The following is a 25,014-nucleotide window of genomic DNA, read 5'->3' on the forward strand; positions in this document are numbered from 1 at the left end:
AGTCAATGGGGGGAATGAAGGGTTAAAGTTGTGAGGCAGTGACCACTTGTTCCTTGTTTCTAGCTGAGCATCACATGGTGGTAATCCATACACCTGGTTGGTTGTGTGCCTTTATAAACCCTGCAAATCTTTACCTTGGGGCTCTCCTCCTAGGTGCTGCTGTTTAGAGTGTAGGACAAGGCCCTAGCTGCAGCCCGTTTATATAAAACCTTAAAACAGCTGTAAAGTCTGACTCTCAGTGGTCTTTTTGGTGGGGGTTCTTCAACTGGGGTATAAAATGTTTCCATTTTTCTCTAGTACTCCTAGAGATTTAGACTAAGGGTTTGTGTGGAGCGGATCCTCGGTGAATCCCTGAGGAAACCACTTGAAGCCTCCTCAGGATGCCATTCAAGCCAGCCGAGCAGGAAAGTCTCTGAGACTATTTTCTCCAATAAACCACGAGAGAACCAGAAGTGGAGAAGTGGCCCAGAGGGTAGAGCTCCAGCTTTGAGAGAGAAAACTGAGCAGAAGATACAAATCCAGACCAGGCAGGAAAGCCAGGGAATTGCTTATGTCCAATTAACTACCAGCTGGCAGGAAGTGTAGCTGTGGTGGAGGTAGAGCTTCAGCCTTTAGCAAAGCAGCTCAGGAACACATCAGTCCCTTAGCTTAAGCCCTGGGATGGCCACAAGAAAATTCAAAAAGGGAAGGTCAAGTTTATATATCAGTGCCCTACCTACTTATGTGTGTATGTATATTACCTCCCATAGTGCAAACTCTGCTTTTATTTACTGGTTTATTTTTCAGATATGCTAGTTGTGCATACTGCATCATTCTCTTCATTTCAGGCCCATTGCTTTTTCTCTTCCAGGGTTCTAGGCCTGTGTCTTTATATGATGCACACTGAAGCTCTCAGCAGCCTTTATTTACATTTTATTATGAGGGCAATTCAGGAACAATCACAAATCAGGCAGGGGAAGAGAAGATCAGGTTTCTTAGAAGTAACCGGTATTCAGAAAAATAAACTTGAGAACATAAAATGCTAGCATACTTATGTAAAAATTGCTATTATGGAAAAAATGAAGGGACTGGGAATATAGATTAATGAGAGAATGCTTGCCTAGCATGCAAGAAGCCCTGGGTTCGATTCCGCAGGCACCAGTACACAGACAAAGCCACAATATGTGCTGTTGCTCAAGTAGCAGAGTGTTAGAGACAGTGCCCAAGCCTTGAGTTCAACCCAACAACTGTCAAAGAGATAGCTACCTAGGTAGGAAGGTAGGTAGAGAGATAGAAAGAAATAAAGAAAAAGAAAGAGAGAGAGAGAGAGAGAGAGAAAGAAAGAAAGAAAAAAGAAAGAAAGAAAGAAAGAAAGAGAGAGAGAAAGAAAGAAAGAAAGAAAGAAAGAAAGAAAGAAAGAAAGAAAGAAAGAAAGAAAGAAAGAAAGAAAGAAAGAAAGAAAGAAAGAAAGAAGAAAGAAAGAAAGGAAAGAAGGAAGGAAGGAAGGAAGGAAAGACTGAAGGAAAGAAGGAAGAAAAGAAAGAAAAAAAGAATATTGATAGATGAATCTGATTTTGAAGTCAGAAGGAAAGAAGGGAACATTTCCCAGTCATGAAGCTTTCTGCAGAGTGCCAGGACACCAGCATCACCTTCACACAAACGCAGAGCAGGATGACTGTCTCTGTCCCACTTCTCAGGCAGCCAAGAACCATAGAGTCAAGATGGCAGAGCCAGGTTCTAACTCAGGTGCTTGGAGACAGAAGAGAAATGGCCCTGCCCCTCCTTGGACTGGGGATTTGCATTAATGATGTGGAGCATGAAGTAAGGATAATGGATTGGTAGAGATTGAAGGACCTTCAAATGTGACAAATGGAGAGTCAAAACCCCACTCCCTAAGACCAGAGAGCAGGTTTTTTTACTCTGTTCCTCCCCTCTCCCCCAGTAAACTGGCTCTCTATTGGTAACTTAAAGATAGCCTGAATCTCCCTTCACCTGAGGGAGGAAGGTTAATTAGTCATCGTTTGAAGAGGCTGAGAAAAGCCTGACCCTGCTGTAACTCTATCAAATGTTTCAGGTTTCCCCCATTGCTGGCTGTGCCTGGAATGAATGAAATGGTTTCGCAGCTCACTTCCTTGTTGAGTGTGTATATTCTGCTTCCTAATCCTGCAGGCCTAGTTCTCTGCACCTAGCCTTGCATTTGAAACTGTTTTCTGTCCTTCAAATACAGTGTTACACTGGAGTTCTTCCTGCTAACAGAGCTAGGGCTTGGATTCTGAGAACTTCATTTGAATCCCAGATGGGTCAATAATATTTCTTTCCTTCTTCTGTAGCTCAAGAACTCCCAGAACATTTAGAGTGCAAGTAACTTCTCATCACCAAGGGAAGCACAGGAATTTCTTGAGCATCTGACCTTTCAGAACAGAAAGTCAGAGTGTCCTAGACTTCCCTGCCTTTGCTGGTTTCACGCAGTGATAGAGACCTCAGCCTCCTGAGCTAGCGTGATGGGCATGAGCTATTGGTTCTCTGCTGTGGTCAGAACTGTAATGACATTGACAAGACAAGTTAACTGCTTATCACAAACGGCTTGGGGAACATATTAAGCCTTTCAACAGTGTGCCTTTCAGAACCCTGTAGGACACAAGTTTATAATGCTAGAGTCTGAGAGGCTGGGCTTATGGATGTGCTACAATTGAATCTTGAGGTCTGACTTCAATTCTCTGTACATCAGCATACATTTTCCAAAAAATATTCTCATAAATAGCAAATAGGAAAATTACTTTGATTATCCCTCACTCTTTTTTCCAGTTGTGTGTCTCAAACTGAAACCTGGGTGCTGTCCCTGAGCCCTTCAGCTCAAGGCAAACACTCTACCACTTGATCCACAGTGCCACATGTGGTTTTTTTTGATGGTTCATTGGAGGTAAGAGTCTAACAGGCTTTCCTTCCCTAGGCTGTCTTCAAACTGTGATCTTCAGATCTCAGCCTCCTGAGAAAGTAGGTTTCCAGAGCCAATGGAATCTGGCGTATTGTTTTGCCAGACCTGGGGCTTGAAATTAGGGCCTGGGTACTGTCTGTGAGCTTCTTTTTTCTCAAGGCTAGCACTCTACCACTTAAGCCACACCACACTTTCTGGCTTTTTCTGAGTATATGGCACTGAGGATTCAAATCCTGGCATTCATGCATGCTGAGCAAGCTCTCTACCACTAAGCCACATTCCCAGCCCAACCTTACAATTTTATCCCTGAAGTTGCCTATCCACCAGAAAAGGCTTCTGAGTATAAATCATCTAAACAAATCCCTATAGGAAGTTGTCCAAAGATAAATAAGACAAAGCTCATACTGGGGACAGACTCTAACCATGTGATTACTTGACAAATGCCTCCATATAATTATATATCATGTTTCAACACTTAATAAAGTATTAATGAAAATGATTCAATGTACTGAATTATTGTGTATAATTTTATAATATATGTACACAACATAATAAATATTATGTGTATAACAATACTAAATACAATAAACAATAAAATGAATAAAATAAAAATTAAATACAAAATCAATAATAATAATCATAATATGAAATAAACATACATATGTACCTATATAGGTTATATTACACATGTATACAAATATTTTTCCTATTGCAGGGCCTTAATTCAGGCCCTGGGAACTCTAGCTTGAAAATCTTTTCCTCAAGGACAGGGAGCGTAGCCTTCACTCAAGGTGCAAAAGAGTAACTTGGACAGTGAGCTCAAATCCCAGCAATGGCAGAAATACTGGCCCCAGTTCCAAGAAAGTGACTTAATATTTGTAACAGAAACAGTTTTGTTTATTAAGTTCCATACTGAACACTGAAAAAAATCAGTGTAGAATTTTGTACAGCTATTCAGACATCCATCCTTTACCCCCAAAGCGCTTCTTGAGCACTACATAATATTGTTTTACGTTTTATATTTTAAAAATTTGTACAGAGGGGCTGGGAAGGTGGCTCAGTGGTAGAGCACTTGCCTTGCATGCTTGAGGCCCTGGGTTCGATTCCTCAGCACCACATAAGAAAAAAAATCCGGAAGTGGCGCTGTGGCTCATGGTAGAGTGCTAGCCTTGAGCTGAAGAGCTGAGGGACAGCGCCCAGGCCCAGCGTTCAGGCCCCACGACTGGACCAAAAAAAAAATTTGTACAGAGGGGTCACAGTTACATGACCAAGGTAATGAGTACATTTGAGCATTGTTGCCTCCTCGTTTGTTTTTCCCCTACCATCCCTTACCTCCCATCTTCACAACTAACTTCCCTGCTGAGGTCAGTGACTTACTTATTTATTTTTGGCTTGGCATGGGGTTTGAACTCAAGTAATGGCAACTCTGCGCTTTCCGTCACATTTCTATGGATTCATCAAGACTCTGAGTTCTAATCCCAGACTAGGAAAGAAAACTGGCAGAAATACCAAAGAGCTTTATTATTTCAATTTCATTAGTTAGTTAGTTAATGAATTAATTAGTTAAGTAATTTTGCAACCACGGGGCTTGAACTCAGGTCATGGCAACTCTGACTCAGCTTCACTCTCCCTAGGATGGGGTGCAGCCTCGGGACCCAAAGTTGATCCTGGGACCTTAGGCCCAGATGGCTTGTGGAAGGAAAAAAAAGCAGAACAGCACAAAATGTGGGGAGCTGTAGAGGGCTCAGGGTTTTAAAATTTTTTCTTTGCTTGCTGACCACCCTGGGTCTGAATGACATGGTTTCAAAGTAGAGCTGGCCTGCCATTGCTGATGGCTGGCAGGCTATCAGGGAAGCCATAAACCAACATGTCAACATAGGCCCTGGGTTCAAATCCTAATCCTTACACTTACCAATGGCAGGAGATCACAAGAGACTCATTCCTATGCATAAGAATACAGATTGAAAGAGTAGTTCATGCATTTGTCAAGTCTAAAATTGGATGCAATAATCCTAGGATGCTGATTGACCTTAATTGTTTATTAAGCATGAAAAGAATTATATTGTTTCAATGGAGATATAATAAATACCTAAGAGTTGGTAGAAACGTAGTAGATGCCATTCAGTCATAGATAGACAGCTCTGGAAGTCTTTAACAGTATTTATTTATTTGTATGCCACCCTCTGCCTATCTATGTTTTGCTGTTTTGGCCAAACTTGGGGCTTGATCTCAGTGACTGGGAACCAACTTGGCTAGAGGTTTCCGTGCTCACACTCACCCAATCATGAATTGGGCCTGCTAGGCCTTGAGTTCAGATCTCAGCATGGCCAAAAATTTAATCTTTGAGTAAGAACCCGAGTGTTACACATGTTTTCCTTTTCTGGGAGAGTCCGGGGTGTCAGGCATGATGGAGAACACATCTACAAATCTAGATGGTATGTGATACGATGTAAACAACGTAATAAATGTTATAGGTGTCATCAAAGTCAATAAAATAAATCGTAAATAAATGAATAAAAAAAGAAATAAACCGAATAACTACACTAAACATGATATGGACTGAACATCTGTATGGAAGTATAAATCCTAACACACTAAACACGGTATCTACTGAATATCGGTATGGAAGTATAAATCCTATCTTTAAAATCTATACAAGGAGTATGTTTTCCCTGCCTGAAGATTGAATTCAGCCCACCCCCATGAGAAAGCAATGGCGGGAAATCCTGAGATACTGGTTTCTCGACCAGGAAAAGTCATGAAATTCGATCGATCTCATCGAATGAGTAGTTCATGCATGATGTGACTAGGAAATGATAGGCAAGACTCATGGGGTTTCGCTTATTTGTAAAGCAGTGTTGATTAAGCATGACAATAATCATCACAGTCATGAAATGAAGGCATCTGGAAAGATCCAAGAATCAGTAGACACATGGTAGATTGGATTCCATCACAGATTATCATCTCTCCTACTCTATACAAATGTGTACTTATTTGCATACTACCTACAACTTATGAATAGATGACTGTTGTGTGCCCTCCCCTGACATCCCCACCTGGGGGTCTATCTCAGGTCCTGGGAACGACCTTGCTCCTTAGTGACTCACAGGCTGGTTTGCTCACATAAACCAATTCCTCAATTGGGTCTGGTCTTCCCCGAGTTCAAATCCCAGCAGTGCCAAAATATGCATCCTGATGTCAGAAGCCAATTGTTGCACGTGTGTTCATTTCCTCTGCAAGTCCTGGGTCTCAGATAGGATTAAGAATGCATTGGCCAACCTGTGGCCATGGGAATAGGTTGTTATCATGTGAGCCCAGTTATACCTGTCATCATACACTGAAGAAAATACACAATACATCCATGAATAGAATACAAATTAGAATAACTACACTAAATGCACAATACAGTCCACACACGGATTTGAATATACATCCCATGTTTAAATGATGCATTCTGGACAATTGTGGCCCCCCTGGTGCTCGATATCTCTTCTTGGGAACCGACCAGCTCCTTAGTGGCTCACAGTCTGGTGTGATCACGTGGACCCATTGGGCATTTGGGCCTCCTAGGCCCAAAGTTCAAATCCCAGCACTGCCACAATTCACCCTGATGTGAGAAGCAAGTCATTGCACCAGTTTTCCTGTGTCGTGCAAGTCCTGGGTCTCAGCTAGGATGGAGAATGCATAGGCAACTCTATACTCAAGGGAATAGGTTGTCATCCAGGTCACCACAGTTATATCTATTATCCTATACTCAAGAAAATACACAGTACATCAATGAATATGACACAAAATAAAGAGAATGACTACACCGAATGCAAGATGCTGCCCATCCATGTATGGAAATATAGATCTTCGGTTTAAATGATGAATTTATGACTATACTGGCGCCCACCAGGGCTTCATCTCAGGTCCTGGGAACGGCCTACCTCCTTAGTGCCTCACAGGCTGGTGTGTTCACTTTGACCCATTCACCAATTGGGCCTGCTAGACCTTGAGTTCAAATCCCATCACTGACAAAAGATTCACCTTGATTTGAGAAGCCAATCGATCCACCTGTTTTTCTGTCCTGTGAAAGTCCTGGGTCTCAGCGAGGATGGAGAATTCTATATAGACAACTCTATAGCCATTCGAATAGGTTGTTATCCATGTCAGCTTAGTTAGAAGCCAAGTGTGAAACTTTTTTCCTTTTCTCTGAGAGTCCTAGGTGTCAGGCATGATGGAGAACACGTCTACAAATTTAGATTCTATGTGATAGGATGTCATCAATGTAATAAAGGGAATGAGTGTCATCATAGTAAAATCAATGGTAAATAAATAAATAAAACAAAAATACAAGGAACAGCCACACCAAACGTGTATGGACTGAACATCCATAGGTAAGTACAAATCATGTATTTACAAAGTATATAAATAGCATGTTTTCCAAGGCTAGGGCTTGAATTTTAGCTTACAGTACAGGCCTGAATTTCTTATCTTCAAATACAGTGAGCTTCCCCCTTCTTCCGCAGTGCTGCAGATTTACCCAGATTCTGAGTTCAAATCCAAAGCCTGGCAGAATAAAGGGGGTGAATTGCAAGCCAGGGAGCTAACCTCTTTTAATTATTTTTTGCTCAGCAGGGGGCTTGAACTCAGGTTGTGGTAACTGCCTCAGCTTTGATCACTCTATGCGGGGGTACAGCCATTGAACCCACAGTAGATCCTGGAATCTTAGACCCCCAGGCCTTGTGTGGCAAAAATGTACAAAAAAAATGCAGTGAGATGGCCTTTTTATGTTTTCTTCCTTTGCACGGTGACCCTCCTGGGTCTGAATGACACTGTTGCAAAGGGTACTTCACCTTGCATTGCTGAGGGTCGTCAGACCATTGAGGAAGTCATAGGTCAACATGGCAATGCAGGCCCTGATTTCGAATCCCATTCCTGACACCAATCAATGGCAGGAGATATTAAGAGATTCGTTCCCATCCATGGGAATAACAAGGTAATATTATCAATGTCACAGTTGAATGAGTTGATGGTGAATGATGCTCCTATAAAATTAGACAGCATCATTTCAGGAGACTGATTTTATTTAATATTTATGAAGCATTAAAAGAATACTATTACTTACAGAATGCAATAATTTCAGTATATTGATTGATTTACTTAATTGCTTGATAAGAATTGAAACAATAACATTAATTACATGTAGCATTATAAATACCCATGAATTGGTAGGAATGTAGTCTATATAACTGAATAATGTATAGACATCTCTGGCACTCTATAAAGATATATATTTATTAGTGTACTGCCATCTGCATGTCAATCTGTTCTTATTTTGTCAACCGCTGGGGCTCAATCTCAGGTACTCGTAACTGCCTGTCAGCTCAATTTGCCACATGATGGCAGGCTGACACTCACTCATTCATGAATTGGGCCTTGTAGGCTGTGAGTTCAGATGCCAGTACTCCCAAAAAATGAATCGTGTAGTAAGAAGCTGATGGTGACACATGTTTTCCTTCTCTGTGAAAGTCGTTAGTGTCAGGAAGGACGTGCAATACATATGCAAACCTATATCCTATGTAATCAATGTAATCACTGTTCTACGTGTCATAATAGTCAATAAAATGAGTAGTCAACACATGAATAAAACAAAAAATAAAATTAATAACTACACTGAATGCAATATGGAATCAACATATGTATATAAATATAAATCATATATTTAAAATGTACACAAAAAGGATGTTTTCTAGTGGTGGACATCGATTTCAGGCCAAAGGAACAGACTTGAATTTCTTGAATTCAAGGAGGCAAGCTTCCCCTTCCCAGATAGTGAAACAGCAGGGTTACCTAGACCATGAGTTCAAATCCCAGTCCTGGCAGAAAAAAAATGGCACCTCCATGATATGTGATGCCCAATTCGTAGGTATTTCATTTGGCCTACATTTAATGAATGTGATTGTTTAAATGCTTCATAAAGTATTAATTAATATCAACCAGTGTTCTATAATGTAATTGTGTATAATTTTATCATTGAATCATTCAAGTAGTGCCCATTTAATCATGACAAACATCATATTCCTTTGGTAATCATATGAATAGAAATGAGTTTCATAGGATCTCCTGCCATTTGTTGGTGGCAGACCAGGATTCAAACTGTGGGCTCCAGCTCCTACCACTTAAATCTGAGGATATGTAACCCACAGGTCTGTACAAGAACATCAGCAAAACCAATGATTAGCCAGGCATCAGTGGCTCTCAGCAGTCCTCCTTAAAACTTACAAGGCTGTGAAAGGAGGATCATGGTCAAAGTCACCCTAGGCAGGAAAGTCCTTGAGACTCCTGTCCAACTTGTGCCAAGAAAGCCAGAAGTAAAGCCGTGTGACTCTAGTGGTGGAGAGCTAGCCTTGATCAAAAGCAACTCACAGATTGTGCCCAGATCCTAAGTTCAAGGTCTGGGAAGAAACAGTCATACACAATAATCTGTGCAGCCATCCTGCTAAAGCAGGTCACTCTCTTGTCCCCAACTGGCTTGGACAGAGTTCTGGGGAAAGAGGGTGCTGTCATATTGACTCCGCCCATTCTGCCTGCATCACAGTATTCCAGCCACACCCCCATTGTTTCATTGTTCTTTCTAACCAATGGGATACAAGAATGGTGGCCACGCCCACATTCCATGCTGCCCAGTAGCACTGTGATTCCCTCTGTTTGTTGACAACACTACCAGCAGTTGAGGAAGGTAGAGATGGCTGAGTGGTGAGCAAGAGACTCCAGACCTAGGAGGAGAGGCCTTCCTCAGGCCCACCACCAGGCCTGAGCCCCTGCCCCTCCCCCCTTCCCCATGGAGCAGCATTTCAAACCTGGTGCTTATGGGTTCAGACCCATGGATTCCTCAGGCAATGGTGTAATGGTGTGCCACGAGCTAGCTTGTGGCTCTGACCTGGTCCTGGCTGCCCTGTTCTCTGCTCAGGGCCTGAGTGTCTGTCATGCCTCTGCCATTGCTGCTTGCCCCACCTTGAGCAGTTGCCAACAACTTCTGCCAGCAACACATGTGAGCCCCGCACCCTGCTACTCCATATCCCCCTCACCTCTGACCTGGAACCACGCCTCCCCTGTGCCCCACAGTTTGGCCCACACACTGACACAAATGTGCCCCAGGGGTGGGGGTAGGTGTTGACCCGAGTATCCCACCACCATTCCCAGCGGCTAGTGTCCCAGGATACAGGGAGATGCAGGGTTGGGTGAAGAGTGGGTGCCACAGATCCTCTGGCCTGGAGCAGTGGGAACCACACAGCCTCACATCAGCGCCCTTCCTCTCCCTGGTGGGAACCCAGTGGCTTTAATCAGAGGTGGGGAGCAGCATGTCTACACCTGCCTTCTGGGGTCTATTCCTTTTTTTCTGGAGATGGGAGATGTTGGATACAGAAGATAGACACCCTTGCTGTGTGAGCCCTTGTCTTCTGTGCTCGGTCAATCTTTCACCTGAAGACAAAGAGACACAGAGAGACAGAGAGAGGTACAGAGAGAGAGAAAGATCATCTTTTTCCTTGTACAGCCTGACTGTGCTCAGGTGAGTAATGAGTTGGCAAATTGCAGGTGCTGCATGAATGAGACTTCTGTCACCGGTCTGGATGTGTGTGTGTGTGTGTGTGTGTGTGTGTATGTGTGTGTGTGTGTGTGTGTGTGTGTGTGTGTGCGGGTGTGTGTATGTGTGTGTGTGTGTAGAAGTGGGTTGTCAAAAGGAGGCTGAATGTTTTGGTAACTTCTACCTGCTATCTTTGGGGCATGTATGGGCTTCACAGCTGAGGTCTGGGGGCTTGGAATGGTGAGAGGCGTGAAGGGGACACAGCACACTTAAATTACAAGAACAAGGGATCTGTGTGCAATGGAGCTGTGTACTCCCTTGGGCCTGGTTGGTGGCAGTGCGAGCTTGGGAGGACCTGGGAGTGCGGCCTGCAGGGGATAGTTTCCTAGGGGGACAGAGAGCAAGGCCAACACTTAGTGAGGATATGAGTTATGCTAGTATGGAGCGCAACAGCATAGGTCAGACTCTGGGTCTTCTCATCATGATGTCTGATGGGCGAGGCCAGCCCTATTTTAAATGTTGAGCTATGATCTTCAGATCTCAGCCTCCTGAGTACCTAGGATTATAGGCATGAGCATCTGGCACTGGGACTCTGGTTCTTTATGGTATATTAGGGTTTGACCTCAAGGCCTTAGGCTTGCCAGTCAGGTCTTCTACCATGCGAGTCAAGCTCTTCTGTCTTGGGCATTTCTGAGATGGAGAATTAATATATGCTCAGGCTGGGCCGGACCATGGTCCTCCTATCTGTGACAGGCATGAACCACTAGGCCCGGTCTTCTGTAGTTGGGATGATAGACATATAGCGCCACGCACAGTCATTGGTTTAGATGGATTGTCCCAAACTCAGTCCATGGCAGCCGATTCTTGACCAGAGGTGAAGCTCTGGGTTGGACCTTGACCATTCGACTTCAATCTCCTCATGTGACAGTTGTGAGGAAACAAGGGATTAATACAGAGGGATCTCTGGAGCAGGAACAGGCACAGAGGGAGGGACCATCTGATACTGTTCTTGGCAATTCTGTGAGCATATGTTAGGAAGATACCTGGAAAGATATCCGATGGTGTGTGTTATTAATGGTGCAACAGGTAAGGGATTGTGAAACAAAACATGGCTCTCTTTCTTTATTACCCTATCCCCATGAGTAACGGGATCCTTCACTTTGTTCAGTTATGAAGCTGGGGAAACTGAGGCACAGAGAAGCTGGGTGACCTACTAATAACTTCCAGCTGACAGGAAGCTCGGCCTGACTTCTCTGCCATCCTTCCTAGGACAATGAGTGCTGTTCAGTCCACTTCTTGTGGTGGGAAGTCCACTTCTTTTCAGTCACGGGGCTTGAACTTTGGACCCGGGGCAGCTCCCTGAGCTCCTCAGCTCAAAGCTAGCACTCTACCACGTGAGTCATGGCACCTCTTCCAATTTTCTGGTGGTTTTTTGGAGATAAATGTCTCACAGGTGTTCCTTCCTGGGCTGGCTATAAACCACGATCTTCATATCTCAGCCTCAATTGTACTTCAGCTTATAGGCCTGAGCCACCAGCACCTGGCTTAAGTGTAATTCTGACCTTCTTTCTTTCTCTTTCACTCTCAGGAACTGATTCAATGCGTGCTGGACGAGGTGACCCAGCATCCACATGTGGTTGGAACCAAGGTGGCCCTCTCATTCTGGAGGTAGGCTGTGGGTCAGGAGCTGTCTCACTCAGTCTATTGTACCAGCTCCATGAGGTAAGTCCCTCTGTGCCCTGTCTACAAGGTGACAGTTATCCATTGTCCATCTAGCCTTCCTGGACTACGTACTGTGGTCAATGCTCTTTTCTAGCAAAAATTTTCTGGTTAAAATTATGATACATAGTTACAGAATGAAAAGGTAGCGCATCTTAAGAAAGTCATTTAGGGTTCTGGGAATGTGGCTTCATGGTATGGTGATTGCCTCGCATGCATGAAACCCTGGGTTCAATTCCTCATAAATAGCAAAGGAAACACTGGAAGTGGTCCTGTGCCTCAAATGGTGGAGGGTTAGCCTTGAGATAAAAAAGAAAAGCTGAGGAATAATTCCCAAGCGCTGAGTGTCAGCTCCAGGACTGCCAAAACAACAACAGCAACAACAACAACAATGAACATTTAAATAGTAAATGAAAAATAAAGAACCCATACTTGGAATGTATAATTGCTCCTTCCATACTGATACCTGACAATAGTCCCTAATTAACGTACTTTACCTGTGTTAGGATACTGTGTTGAAAAAATATTTTGTTCATTAGGTCATATCAATTAATGCCAGGAATGTGCTTAGATGTTAGGTGATTATTTCTGGAAATTCAAAGATTCCAGGCTTTTGAGTGTGGTCACTGCTAATCACAATGAGAAGGGTAGTCTAAGTGAGATTTGGAAACTCTTTTGGCAAGTCATCGCACCAAAAAGGCAGAGGCTAATTAACAGTTGTGACAGAAGAGAAGGAATAACTCCAGATGGAAAGAAAAAATAATAATAACTAAGGTATAGCAGAAAGCGTTCTAGGGAACTATTTTTGGTTATTGAAAAACTAGTTATCAACTAGGTTTATTCCTCATTGCCTTTAGCATTCAAAATATCCTAGGTTAGTTCTTAATCTCTGTGTGATAAATGTATCTCCTTCTATGCTGTTCTTTCATACCTGATCTCCTTTGCTTCCTAAAAATCTGTCTTTCTATATTTCTCTATGAACATTTTCTGATACTAAATACACCTACAAAGATGAAAGGGGATGCTAATATAAGAGTCCCATAGCTCATGAGTTATTAATATAACAAAATGGGAAAGGAGGACATATTTATTGCTACCTCAATTATTCTGAAAAGCTGCAATGTCACATCATTTGGTTCAGATTTCCATTCTTTGTCTACATAGTGACATTAAGTCTACATAAATGCAAATATGAGCCGGGTGCTAGTGGCTCATGCCTCTAATCCTAGCTACTCAGGAGGTTGAGACCAGAGGATTTTGGTTCAAAGCCAGCCTGTTCAGGAAAGTCCATGAAACACTTATCTTCAATTAACCCCCAAAACCCGGAAATTGTGTTATAGCTAAAGTGGTAGAGTGCTCAGTTGAGCTGAAGAGCTGAGAGACAGTGCCCAGGATCAATGTTCAATCCCCACAACCAACAAAAAGGTGCAAATATGGCTTTAAGTCTCCCCCAAAGGAATGTGAAGTCAATAGTAATCTTCCCAAATGATTTAGTAGTGCACCTACTTTGGCTGAGTTATTTGTTATGGCTTCTTGCTAAACATTTGTCTTCTTTAAAAGTGGTCAGATATTAGCTATATAATAAACTTCATCTCATATTTCTTGGTTCAAAAGAGAAGTCCATACAGTTGATGTCACTTAGCTTTATTACGGTCTTAGTTCAAAGCCAACCCAGGCAAGAGAGTCTGTCAAACTCTTATCTGTAATTAAATACCAAAAAAGCCAGAAGTGGAGTTTTGGCTCAAGCAGTAGAGTAGTAGCTGTGGGCCAGGTGGGAAAGAAAGACAACTGTTCAGGGACAGGGGTCAGTCTCTAAGTTCAAGCCCCAGAACAAGCACAAACTAAACAAACAAGCAAACAAAACAAACCCTGGGTGTTTCTTTGGGACTCTCCTTAAAATAATGGTGATCTGAGAAGAGGCTGCTTTTGCTGATCATACTCATTGGATCTTGCTTTTCTGGAATCCTTATTGTTATGGAAAACACAGGACCAGAATAAAGGAATTGATAACTGATTCCTGCAACAAGAGAATCATCTCAGGAGTGAAACATCCATCCATAAGACACTTTAAAACCTCCATATCTTTGCTTCTTTGCAATAGAACACTTTTAAAACAAAGTTACTTTCTTTTGTTCTATGCTGGCCTTTAAATGGTATATTGTTTCCTTTTATAATACTCTCAACCGGAAATTTACAGACAAGTTTTACATGAGTAAAGGACACACTCAAAAAACTCAGAGACATAGTTTCCTTCAAGCCTTGGATTATTTTCTTGTACAGTAAAAAGGAAAGCAATAGATAACTTCAACTTTGTCATTTCTCTATGTTCAATCTCTCTCCTGGGATCAGTTTCCACATCCATTAAAAGTTACTTCCATTTTCTTCCAGTAACAAACTATGGTGCTGCTCCAGGAAAAATATGAATGTTTTCTTGCTTCATTGAAATAGCACAAGGACACTTTTGGACATGAGGTAACACGTGTTTCAGAGCCAACTTAGTGAAGAGAAATGAAATTTAAATTGCTTATAAATACTTTATCCATGAGAACATTTTGTTCAAACTTCTTATGTGCTCTGTAAATTAAGGTGAATTTTAAATGGGAAGAATGTTCTCAGATCATTTTTTTTGAGTCTATATGCTGTGCATTAATTTCCCAAGTGTACATGAGTTAACAGTAAGAGAAACAATAGCAATTATAGGAGAAAAAGAAGTTCTGTGTTTATGTATAAGTGTTCACTACAATATAGAAGACTCTACAAATAAGATAACGATAACATTGAAACAATAAAGCCAAGTCCAGTATGTAGATTTATGGGAGTGATATAGAGAAAGCATTATTGCTAAGTGGAACATGAAGCATGAGGCCACTCCTTTTCTAAATCACGCTTGCTATTCACCTAAATGTGCAAAAAGGAAAATGGAAGAATGATTCGGTTTCCAACGCAAGTCAGATATGGGAGAATAGATTTAACTGGAAAAAAAGAGTCCACCTTAGGAGAACAGGAATTATACTAGCAATGAACCTGGTGGCTATGATCACATTTCTTTTTTTCCTTTTCTTATATTCTTTTTTTTTTGTTGTTCGTGGCACTTGAAATATGGGACAGGTTGCTGTCCCTCCGAAATGCAGCTCAAGGCTAGCGCTCTTCCACTTGAGCCACAGTACCACTTCCAGTTTTCTGGTAATTATTGGAGAAATGAGTCTCCAGGACTTTCCTACCCATGCTGGCTTTAAACCCAATCCTCAGATCTCAAAACACCTGAGTTTATGATCACATTTCTAACAGTGTACACTCAGGATATGTAATGTATAATGTTCATCTATCTTTACATGAATTCTCAAGTTAAAAATCTGGGCTACAGGTTAGACTTTACACTCACAAAAGTGTTTGAAGTTTAAAAGTTGATACTCTTGGAAAAATAAAACCTAAGAATGTAAAGGAGTCTGGGAAGTTCAATTTGCATCCAGCTTGGACAGTATAGGCTTTACGACACTACCTATAATTAACCAGGCAAAAGCTGGAATACCACTCACGAGCAAGATTGCTGAATAACAGCTTTAGGTTTTTGCATACAAACGTACAATCATACACATACACACAGAGGCACTTATAGGTGCACACAAAAATACACAAATGAAACAACGCTCAGAATACGTAGAAAACATAGAAAACAATAGAAAATAGGTCTTGAGTAAGATTAGAATCAAGTGATAATTATTATTATTGGCAAGCCCTCACCTGAACTTTCCCCAAGAAGTTGAGAATATTACATTGGTACGGACCAGAGATTGTAAGAGAGTCAAACAATCATTATTAATGGGATAGGATCCATGGAGGAATGAATCAGGGAACCCTGCAGATGCATCTGAAAATGTTCATATCCTGTGTCAAATGTTAAAACATCTTTGAAAATAGTACATAAACAGTCTGAGCAGTCAGTCTAATGGATAAGATCAGAGGAGAATTTCAGAATTGTTAGTCTGTTATAGATTATATAAACAAACTATGGCAGGGCAATGTGCTACAAGTCTAGAATTCTTGCACTCAGACAGGAGATTAGAGAGTGGAATTACATAAGGATACCTTCCCTGGACCACGTGAATAATTTTGTCTCAGTAAAACAAACCAAACAACAAGAAAGGAATATACAGTTGGAAGCTTGGGCTAATTGTGTCATTATGTTTTGAGAAGTCAAGGTTCCTAATGAATGCAACTCATATATATCCTCACTTGTGTTTTAAATGCTCTCATCATTACAGAACATTCCTAGATGCAAAATAGCTCAAGATTCCCATCCAAAAATTTGCAAAAGTAAGAAAGCCTCATTCTGTTGGATTCCAAATAAATGTTGAAAGATTACAAAAGCTTAAGTCTGGAGAAATAGTAACGTTTGCCTAATGTAGGACTTTGTAGACCTTGTTAAATTAGAATTTACATTTAAAATATATTTTTTGGTTTTGTTTGTAATTTCATATTCTATAGGATACTACAAAATTCTTTTTAAGTAGAGGGTTTAAGTGAAAAATTCACAAATGATTCTGGCATTCTATTTGCCTAGATATTCTTTCAAGAGAGTTATAATTAGAACATAGTTAATAGATAATTCACCCAGTTCATGTATACCATGTTAATGTGAATAATCCAGCAGAGTTGCCAACAAATGGATGACATTAATTTATAAATTTAGAAAAACCAATATTTTAAGGGTTTGCTTTAATATGGTATGAACAGAGTAATTGTGTGACATCTACTTTCTTCTACCTATATGTAGTACAGGAAGCCATTTCCTTATTTACGTGCCTCTGTATACATGAAGAAAAATGCTAGGTTTGGGGTTTGTTTTCCGTTTTGTTTTTGTTTTATGGGTTCGTCCTAGAGCTTGAACTCTTGGCCTGGGCAGTGTCTCTGAGCCTGTTTATACTCAAGGCTCGTGCCTTACCACTTCAACCTCAGTGCCACTTGAGTCTGGCTTTTGTGGAGAAGTTTTTTGGAGATAAGATTCTAAGAAACCTTCCTGCCTGGGTGGGCTTTGAACCATAATTTTCCTATCTTTGCATCCTGAATATCTATGATAGTTAAAAAAGTATAAATATAAATAATATTTGCATGTGTTCTGATCTCAAGAATACCAGTGGAGGAAAAATGATGGAGTTCATTTTATTGTGGTGTTCTTTTCAGAACAAGGAGGGCCTCACATTAGCAGAGGTGTAGTATTTTTTCAAAATAGAGATAAGGTATTCATGATATGAATTAAGGAATTTAAAGTTGCCCCTTACAATTTGGAAACTGTTGGGCTAGGATGACTTTATGGCATAAATCTTGGGATTGATGGTCATAGAAATAATAGCTTAGTCTGATAAACAATTGTTTACTCTTGAATTAATTATTACACATGCTTCATAGCCTTATCCTCTACCAGAATGTGGCTATTTTTCTGTTGACTTCTCAATCTGTAACACCCCATTAGAAAATGCATCTATTGCAGAATTACATAACATGCAAACAGGTACTGTTTTGAATCTCTCAGGAATGTTGCGAATTTAAAAATGTGTAGTTATTAGTCATACGAATTTTGAAGAACACATATATTCTGTCCTCTTAACAACTTACTTACTTTTAAAAGTTATGGGTTTCCATAGCATTAAATTGTTTTCTGTTTTAGAATGAGAAAGTACTAAATTTATTCTTTTTTGAAAAATTTGGCAATTATATTGTGAAAATATTTTCTAGTTGGATAACATTCAAGTTGATGACCCGCTGATAAAGAAGGGGTAATTAATTCAAATTAGATGCCAAATAGTATTGATTTTTAAAATATTACTACATAAAGAATATTATTTACTGTGCCAATACAGTGAAAGTATATTTTACGCAGCTTATTTTTTTCAATTTTATTATCAAAGAGATGTACAGTGGTGTTACATTAATTGTAAGGAATTAAATCATAACTTTTCAAACTTATTAACACTCCCTCATTTTTCTCACAGTTTTACTTCACCCCTTCACCCTTCACAAGTTTTAATGTACGTTTCCAACATATTGTCTTGTGAGTATTGCTATTGCATTGGTTTTCCTTTTTTCCTTTGTCTCACCATTATGCTTTTCCTCTTCCCTTTGCTAATTAAGGTAAATATATACACAATACAAAATGAAATACAGCAGGGATAAACCATAGGGGAAAAACCCAAAGAAATCAGAAATCACATAGTTCATCAAAAACAACAACCACAAATGAAAAAAATCTGGTTCCATATATTTGAATTCATTTTGCTTAGCATCAGCTAATATGGTTATATATACGCATAACAAAGCCACTGGAAAATAATAGCTGCATGGATACTATATCATGAAACAGCATGTTAACTTTTTGATGGTAAGGGTGGAATTAAGATTGATGAATTCGTGGTTCTGAAAAAGGATTTTCAAGAGTTTTAAAGTTATGACAGGTAAATTTTAATTGTTCAAAATTTTAACAACTTAGCCTATTAAGAAAATTTAAAATTGCCTGGAAGAATAGGCTTTCATGCAAAGAAATCCAAGGAAACTTAGTAGAGAGGAAGAAATGTGGATGAAGATGGCTCTTTTTCACACTAAACAATCTGACCTCAGAATCCTTGCTGTAAGTCCTGTAGGTTCCCTTGGAATTGTCTTTACCCAGGAACTATATTCTCACTGTTTGAAACAAGGTTGTATTGCAATTTAAATTCAAAGTTCTTAAAAAAATGAGGCTTCAAATTTGTGAATTTACCTTTAATTTCCAAGCAGTTATTCTCTGAAAAAGATAATTTGAGTCAAAATATTTAGGGAGAAAGTGCCCTTCATAATGGAAGAAGGTGTTGGGATTACACATTTCTGTTTGTAACACTTTCCACAATGTCTTTGGACGTAAAGCAGTGAAACACAGAAAAAAATCTGATTGTATACTTCAAACCAATGATTTCACATTTCTAAGTGACTCACAAAAAATAATATCCTTATTAATATCAGATAGTGAAGACTTCTGTTATTACATATGCCAAAAAGTTCAGAAAAGAATTGAGCAAATGGAAATGTTAATTTAAAAAAGTTTCCTTAGAAGCCTTAGCTAAGTGTATTGTCTTCAGCAGTGAAGGGAGGTCAAAACTTTTTTATATAAATTGTGTTAGTATTTTTACTCCCTAAAGTGATTTTACAGAGCCCATTTAGCTCACTACAATGCAGAACTGATTGAATGAAGACATGAAAATAAATTCCACATCCAAATGAGGCAACTTAAAGAGTTTTAAAAGAGAAATAATGAAGATGTAGCAGTGGTGGAGTCCATATAGTCCTTCAGGTTCACTAGACCTGAAGCCAAGAAGCTGTGATTAATTAGAAATCCGGCAAGAGCTTACAGGAGGACATAGAAGTAGGACATAGAAGCATTGTCCTTTTGTAACAGACACTGTCTTCCAAGGTATGGGTGATTTAACTCTATTCTCCTCCATACATCTTGGTGAAGAAATGCAAGACCAAGAAAAAAATAATCTATAGAATTAATTTTGCATGGAATAACTTCACTGTTCCTGATATGGTATCTCAGGAGAATCTTAAGAGAGAAGATAAAAGTGCAGTATTTTTTGGTTTCCTCTAAACATCTTGTTAGCAAAATATATCTTTGAGGTTAGACAATTCTGATTGAACCAACATGTGATGGAGTACTTAATTTTGAATTTAGACACAAGAAGTCTTTCAAGGTAAAAGAAAAAATATAGCCAAATATTTGTGATCACAGCTTCTTGGACAGTTTTCTGGAGACATTGTTTTACATTAGATTTCTCCTCATTAACATATATGTTGTTTCATGGCAACCAAATGCAAGAGGGAAGTTTAATGGACTCACTTGGCCAATTAAACAGCATGAAAGAAGCAAAGGGCAAATAATATTTAATGAATTACTTTGACGACCAATTACTTTGCCAGAAGAAAGAAGGAAAAATATAATTCAAAATCAATTGACTTAAAATATGAAGAAAGAGTAGTGAAGAGAGATTAGAGAAAATAGAGGATTGTTTTCTCTCCAGTGGAGTAATGGGTTCTTGATCTTGTTTCTTCTATTCTATCCTCACAAGCTACCAAGTGTGTCTCAGGATTGGATTATCCAGTTTAGACAGAAAACTCTTAGAAGAAAGATACTATTTGCAGCAGATGTAGGTGATTTATAACCTTAGATAATCTATTTAATTCTGTTTAAATTTCTCCCCTATCCCAAACTTCCCATTTTGAACAGCTTTGTATGCTTTTACCAATACAGCCCTACTTTAACTGATTAAAATTTTGAGATGTCATATTCATACTCTCTAGAGATTGTTGTTAGGTTGTAATTTTTGTGTGCTTTTGTTTCTTGTTGTGTTTTTAACTGAATTTTAAAAGGTTGTGCAATTGTGTTACAATTAAATATATCCATCTAATTGTCTAATGCTCCTAGATTAGAGTCATTCTTTCCATCATTCCTCACCAACCCGTTCTCCAAGATTTATTTCCAATTTACCACTTCCTTTATCATACGTGCACATTGAGTATTCTAACTGTACTTGCCACTTGTTCATTATTCATTCATTCTATGTCTTTACTATAATTCCTCTCTGGTTTCAACTTCCTGATTGTCATTCTGTTAAACTGTGTATTAATACTTTGAAAGGTTTATATACATTCCATGGACTTTCAATCCTGCATATTCTTGAACTATGTCAGCCTATATTTCCATAATTGATTCATCTGCAGCAACAATTTGCAAGACTGGAGACGTGAAGCACCTAAACATGATTTTATTCTCATTCATTTAGAAGATTAATCTTTAGTCGAAAAGAAAGTTAAAAACGGATTAGAATGTATTCTTAACTACGAATTTTTATAAATGGCTTTGTACAATGGTGAGATTCTTTTATTTTACATGGAATAATATTTTCTACTACCTATAAGTTTTGGAAAAAGAAGAAAATTGACTTTATTCCTAGAGAGGAATATGTTAGAAATAGAAGACAGATATTATGTTTGTCATATCTCAGAAGAGTACCGATATTCAAGACTTGAAGTCACATTTCTTACTATGTTAGACAGAGGGAAAACATAAAATAACATATGATAAGGCAACTATTTTTGACTTTTTAAAATGTAACTTATTAAATGATGTAATTTATTAGCTAATGTTTGGGTTTGAAATTTAGGAGGCTGATCTATTTATCACATTTCTGGAAGGCCCTTACTGAAAAACACAAATCGTGGGTGGTACTATTTCTACACTTTAATGAAAGGTTGAACGTGTTTTGCATTTGTGTTGTGTAAATAACTCAACTCTATTGTAACTTGTTCCCTACACTTGAAAAACTTGTAATGTCACTAAGTATCATCAACTTGTCAAATGTTATTTTGGCGAATGTGATTTTGAAAAGTTTATTTGAAAAGGAATACACTTTTAGGAGATTCAATGTAGATTATCATTGGTTTGAGAGTGACATTTTTATACCACAGAACCATGTTGTACTGAAGTCCCAGTGTTTTGAAGCACTTCTTAGTGCTTCAAATATTTTTTTCTGAATTACATTTGACCTCTAAGTCAAGTTTTCTGGGCTTTGGTAGGTCAATTATGGATTTATCCTTCCAGGAACTATTTTTTGGCCAATTTATGTTGGAATAAAATCTTTCATTAATCATAGGGGTAGGGTATTAAAAATAATCTTATGACACTTTGTGAACTTGTTCACTCATATGGGCTGGTCATCTGTAAGTTGAATGTTTGAATTACAGTACTTTCTCTCAAATTTTGTGATCTCATCCTTCATTTTAAATTGCCTTGCATTTCACAATTGCTTACTGCTAATTCCTGCATCTCAAGGAATTGGGGCCCTGAAATGTAGGAAATGAGAAATTGAGATGGGTATTCAATTATTTGTGTTGACATGTTGCATGGGCCTTGGTGGGAAGACTTGCCCCTATTATCTGATGATGCAGGCAACTGGGACCTGGGATCCTAGGACCCATGGTTACTGCAGAAGAATAATATTTTTTAGACATCTTAGCAAAATTTGGGCATAATCAGTAGGAATGCTTCAGAAATATGGAGAAAAACAGCCTGGGACAAGAGAGTTAAAACAGTAAACAGAGCAGCAGAGTAAAATCCATTATAGATTAGAGGAAAACACTGTTTTTTACCATGTGGATTCAGAAGACCAAGAACAGTTACAATGTATCACAAGTTTATACTAAAAACATTGCATTGATACTTTTTATAGTCTAATATATATTTTAAACCTAATTATTTATATTCCAAATCTATTTATTGGAATAAATAAGTATCAATTTATTTGTCCAATTATCAACTAATTCCAGTAAGTTTCACTGTGTGAAATATAAAATAAGCACATATAAATATAAAATATATAACTATATATAATATAATTAAAAGACACGTGTGTTGCATTGTTCTGTTGTAGTTACTGTATTAAAGGCAACTTTGTTTTAAAGTATTATTCCATTATCTCTACCTCAGTGTTTGATAGAGTTAGACCTAAAACTTTACCATTTGTAGATTTACAGCATGGAGGCAATAGAAAACACTGTGATTAAAACATTATCAATTTAATGCCTAATAATGAGGAGAAATATATGGACTTCTGAAAATATTTGGTGATAAAAAGGCAGTAGTGTCAGTTCCTGCCTGGTTGGATGGTAGACAGGCCAGGACATTAAGTAATCATGCATACCAACAATTTTTTCACCTTCTTGGCTTTAGCTACTTTTGAAATGGAAGGTATAATAAACAATTATATTTTGATAAAATACCTTCTAGTCTGAACAGTTCTGTTTGAACTGTTCATCTCTCCATGATCCCTTGTAACCAAGATTAGTTTTGTTCCAGTAAGACAATCTATGCTGTCAGGGTAAGATGTTCTGGTTGGTCTGTTCCCACATGGAAAAAGCGTAAAGGCTCAGGTAGACATTTGTGCCAGTAACACCTCATTTGGGAAAATGTCAGCTGAAGAAGTTTAGAAGTAGCTCTCAAGCAACGCTTACTTTGAATCCATTAGGTCCACAAAGCTAATTCAGTTGGATAAATAAATACTTGAAAAAGCCATCACTTTTGGACCTATCTATAAATAATTGAGAGTACGATCAAATTCCAAATCAAAAGACTTAAGATAGTCATTCACAAAAAAATTTGCAAATGTGAGTAATCAACTGATCAATATAATTTTTTCCACTATTCACAGAATTTTAGGGAAATAAGACCGATAGCATTGTTAGGAACAATAAGGTTTCCTTGTTACAAGTAGGCACCCATAGGTATAAGCCTGTATAAAGATTGCTTCATTAACTACATAATTTAGAGGATACTACATGCTTCAGCAGCATGTATACTCAAATTACAATACAGATATTAACATGGCACTTGCACAAGGATAATATGAAAATTTGAGAAGTATTCCATATTTTTCATTCTTCAGATGCAAGAAATGAAAAACAGTTATTAAAAAGTTGATTACAAAATTACAAGTATAACAATACACACAATTCATATAATTAAATTTAGTTTGACATCAGTGTATTAAATCTTCACCTCAGATAGGCGTTTACATAACATAAACTTTACAAAAATTTTCAAATTAGACAACATTGTCATTTTATCCCAAAGAAAAATAATATTAAGACCTAGAAAAAAAAAGGAATAAAACTGTTTCTATGTGGAATGCAATCGGAAATGACATGTTAATGAACCTATATATTATAAAATAATGTAGAATTCAAAGTATATCTAGGAGAAAATAAAATAAATTATGAACATTATGCAAACATAGAATATAGAATATTTTAAAATATACATTTTCATGCAAGCACCAGAAATATTTTATCTTCTGTACTACTCATTTCAACAGGTAAGTTAAAATTATTTCTGATTAAAAAATCACAAACCCTGAAGAAATCATTGTACATGTATACAAAAACTATTGAATACATTTTGACATCCAATGCAGGCAATTCACTTGGAAGAATTCTGTGGAATCCATGAATTTTTACAGTAAAATATTGGTGTTGCCAGGCACTGGTGGCTCATGCCTATAAACCCTAGCTACACAGGAGGCTGAGATCCGAGGATCATGGTTCAAAGCCAGCCTGGGAAGGAAAGTCTGTGGTACTCTTATCTCCAATAATCCACTAGAAAACTGGAAGTGGAGCTCTGGCTCAAGTGGTAGAGCACTCATCTTGAGCTGAAAAGCATAGGGATAGCTCCCAGGCCCAGGGTTCAAGCCCCATGACCGACCAAAAAATAAAAAAAGATATTGCTCTTAGGACTTAGGTGAACAATTTGTGCATCCTTCCAAAACTTCATAGAGGTAATGATACATACTTATCTTTTTGGCAATATCAAATGCAGTTTCTTCTATGTTGTTCTTCAGGCCTGGTTTTATGTAATGGTTCAAAAGAAGGAGATCCAGTGTATCTTTGCTATCTCAATTCTCAGCAGCAAGATGTGAGGGTGTCAAAAGGCCTTCAGTTTGGGCATTGGTATCTGTATCATGATGAAGTAGGAAAGAAGCCACTCTGGTATTATTCCACGTATATGCACTATGCAGGGGTGTCCAGTCATCTACAGTTATTGCATGTGCCACTTGAGACACCAACTCACTGACAATGCCTAAGTGTCCACTGTAGGCTTCTCGATGAAGAGGGGTATACTCATCGTCATCCCTACTATTCACATGAGTGGCCTTTTGGGAAAGAAGTATCCGCACTGTAGTAAGCCGAATATTTTTGGCAGCCTAATGAAGAAACTTGCTTGGATCCTTCTCCA

The 25,014-nt window shown here is 38.8% G+C and overlaps 1 pseudogene; it reads left to right on the top strand.

The window, feature by feature from the left end:
* Positions 1 to 23,561: 23,561 nt before the first annotated feature.
* Positions 23,562 to 23,658, top strand: LOC122121108 (annotated as a pseudogene).
* The last annotated feature ends 1,356 nt before the right edge of the window (positions 23,659 to 25,014 follow it).

The sequence above is a fragment of the Dipodomys spectabilis genome, unplaced genomic scaffold, assembly GCF_019054845.1.
Source record: "Dipodomys spectabilis isolate Male_0828 unplaced genomic scaffold, ASM1905484v1 ptg000183l, whole genome shotgun sequence".
Lineage (NCBI taxonomy): Eukaryota > Metazoa > Chordata > Mammalia > Rodentia > Heteromyidae > Dipodomys > Dipodomys spectabilis.